We start from the raw sequence: 4,007 nt of genomic DNA on the forward strand, positions 1-4,007 counted from the left end.
CGAAAATCAGTTTGTGATTTTTCCCTGAAACAGACTCATGTCCCCACCTATGTATTTTTTTCTAGAATTTTTGGTCGGGCCAATTAGTACAGTTTATTAGTCAAATCTCCCATGTTACAGGGGTCGACTACACTGACCTTTTCCCATTACGACTGGGATATCTCTCTGCACAGAGCTTCAATACTGATGCCGTTTGTTCTATGGAAACTAGACTCAGAGAGGAATCCATACATATATGGTATGACCCCTAATTATCTCTGGTCAATTTATAGTGAATTTCCAAAGGCGGAACAGGAATCCAGAAACTGTTCTGGCCCTGTTCCACAAGAACCCGAATATCTCTTACTGTACTGTTCCTATGATTGTTTCGTTACTTCCATATGAAAGTAGATTCATCAAGGTTCGATTACATAATTTATTCACTATTTAATTCCACTCCTACGAATTCTTGTGATTTTTCCAATCCACACCACTGCTGCTATCAGCTTCTGTTTTCAAAGTAACCTTACCTAATTTGGGGTTTCATGGACCAACTAGGGCCTTGTCATACATAAGCCCACATATGATCATACTTAGCCATTCTAGTGGCTGATCATTTGCTCAACACTTCCATTCCAACTATAGTTACATCATGAAACCATCTATACATTCATAAATACGAATGGTCTAATGCCATACTCCACTTCTACAAGCCATTTTCGCATGGCTGTACACTTATACATTTCATAAAGTACTCGAAAGACAACAATGGGTAGTCCTATACATGCCATAACAAAATCAACCAAAATAGTACCCAAAAGAGCCTTTGATAGTGTGGGCGACTTCGACTTCAAGATCCCGAGTCCGATAGCTGGAGAACCAAAAATCTATAAAACAGAGGAGCAATGTAACGTGTAAGCAATTTATGCTTAGTAAGTTTGAGCAAGGAATTCCAGCATGCACAAAGAATAGCACACATTTAGCTAAACGGAATATTTCATAATACGCAATTTACGATATTAAACTTGCTTCACAACATTAACAACCCTTATGCACATACACAATAACTAACTTGCCGAAGGCCGTAGCTCGTTTATCAACTGAGCGAACATTTATTTGTAAGGGCTCGATTTAATTCAACACATACGTAACATATCCCCATATTGGGATGTTTTTCGAGTATTCGCTGGAATTTTACAGCAAGCTCATTCATTACCAAATCACGTACCTTCGGGATTTAACCGGATATAGCTCCTCGTTCAAATGCCTTCGGGACATAGCCCGGTTTTAGTAACTCACACCATGCCTTCGGGACTAACCCGGATTTAACAACTCGCACGAATGCCTTCGGGACTTAACCCGGCTTTAATAACTCGCACGAATGCCCTCGGGACTTAACCCGGATTTAGTATCTCGCACAAAGGCCTTCGGATCTTAGTCCGATATATTCCTTAGCACAAAGCCTTCGGGACTTAGCCCGGACAGCATTCAATTAATCATGCACATCTAACAATAATTCATGGTACATTCATATTTCATTTTCGTTTCGAAACTCAAACAAAGGCACATATTGTCCTTGCACATTCGGCTCAATAGCCACACATAGAGCATGATTTAATCACATCGTAATTTAAGCTCTCTTACTCAAGAACTTACCTCGGGTGTTGTCGAACGATTCCGCTAGCTATTCAACCACTTTTTCCTTCCCTTTATCGGTTTTATTTCCCCTTTGCTCTTGAGCTTAATCAAACAAATAAATTGATTTCATCATTTAGGCATCAAAAGATGAACACAAGGCACTTAGCCCATATTTATACATTAGACATTAAAGTCTCATACATGCAAAAATCATGCATCAACACAACATATTAGCTAATTTCTTTGCCCTTGGCCGAATATGCATGTCCATTTTTGGGGTCGATTTCAACACTTAATACACACATATACACACTAGTAAGGCATCCTCCCCCTTTTCATCAATTTAACACATGCATTGCTCATTAACATGCAAAGTTACATTCGGCCTTAGCACACATCTTGCTAGCCGATTCTTCTCCATTTAGCAACCAATGCACATATGTGCTCACACAAAAAAAATGCTAAAAAGGAGGTTCAAGAATCATCAAGCCATCATCACATGCATCATTAACAAGCTTCATATTTTGCATGCAATGGCATTAACACAACCTCCACCTAGGCCGAATCTTAACTCATCCTCATGCCTCATCACCACAACATCAAACATCAACCAAGAATGATTCATCCATGGTCAAGTGCCATTTCCATCACATAGCAAGATTTAGACCATGGGTTAGGTAGAACTCAAGCTAACAACTAAAACATGCATGCCTCTCATGGAACATCATCAAACATACCTTAGCCTAGCTACATGCATGGCCGAATCTCTTCACCTTTCTTCTTCTTTCCTCCTTAAAATTTTTGGCCAAGGATGAACCAAAGGATGAGAAAATTTTTCTTTGTTTTTTTTTTCTAGTTTTTGGCAAGCATGAAGATGAGAAAAGGATGAACAAAATCCCCCCTTTCTCTTCTTTAGCTCACGGCAATGGGGGGACAAACACTACACACACATTTTTTTTTCTTTTGTTTTCCATTTCTTTATTACCCATACTCCTTATTTTATTCTTCCACTAACAAAACATGTTTCATGACATGTTTTGCCCATCCTTCCTTGTCATGGCCGGCCACTACTCATTAGGGGGGGAATTTGACATGCAAGTCCCCCTTTGTCCTCATGCACTAATAGGTCCTCACACATTGACCTATCACATTTTAGAATTTTCTCACATAAGTCCTATTGACTAAATTCACATGAAATCAACCAAATTGAAGCTTGAAATTTTCACACATTCATAATTACATATTCTACACAATAAGTATCACATTCAAACATTTCGGTGACTCGGTTTAGCGGTCCCGAAACCACTTCCCGACTAGGGTCAACTTTGGGCTGTCACACCTTGAGCTACTCAAGGTCTGCACACAAAGTCAGTACCGGGACCCACATTACGTAATTCACTTATCTTTTGAACTCAAACTCAACTCATGAGTTCAGACCACTCAATTTCTCATGACTCATATTTTATATCTTATAATATTTCCGAGGTTCGACAGGATCTCGTGTCTAACCTGATGTTGTCGCACTTGTTCATATTGTGGATTACTCTTATTTCACACTACTTATACTTTTATGGTATCAAGTAAGATTATGATAGATAAAAAATATATAAAACATTTAAAAGTAAGATACAATAACACATTATTTACATATGTACTTACCTCGGCACAAAATAATAGAAACGAGCCTAATCCTCGTAAATTTTGTTCTTCCCTCAATCAAGACTCGAATCACGTTTCTATTGATCTAAAATTTCAAAAGTTAGCTTATTTAATACACAAATCATTCAATTCAACTTAAGACTCATACTTTGGTAAAATGATCATTTTTCCTTTGAACTTCACAAAAATTATGATTTTACCCCTAGGCCCAAAAATTAAAATTTATCGAATTTCCTTATTAGCCAAGCCTAACAGACCATTTATTTCTCTAATAACCACCCCAAATTCTCAAAATTTCACAACATTACTATCTATTTTACAAACTTTACAAAATGGTCCTATTAGGGTTTTCATGAGAAGTCCCTTCACAAAAGTTGTTCACTCAACAACCAAGACTCATTTTTTTCCATAACTCAGCAAACATACAAATACTTTCATGATAAGGCCCTAGAATATCAATCATTTGACAAAATAGTCCCTTCAATAGCTAGATTAAGCTTTAGGGGTCCTAAAAGTACAAAAATTATCAAAAATAACCCTCAAATTGACTTACTTGCAAGAGGCTAGCTTGGCTAAAATTTCAAGGCTTCAAAACCCTTATTTTTGCTGAGAATTTCAGTGAAGAAGAAGAGATGTAATGGGTGATATCACCTTTTCTTATTTTATTTCTTTTTAGTCAAACAAGTTACCAAATTTTTACCTAACATTGACTAGCCTAATTCTTTATCCCT

This window comes from Gossypium hirsutum, chromosome D12, assembly GCF_007990345.1.
Source record: "Gossypium hirsutum isolate 1008001.06 chromosome D12, Gossypium_hirsutum_v2.1, whole genome shotgun sequence".
NCBI classification, from domain to species: Eukaryota; Viridiplantae; Streptophyta; class Magnoliopsida; order Malvales; family Malvaceae; genus Gossypium; species Gossypium hirsutum.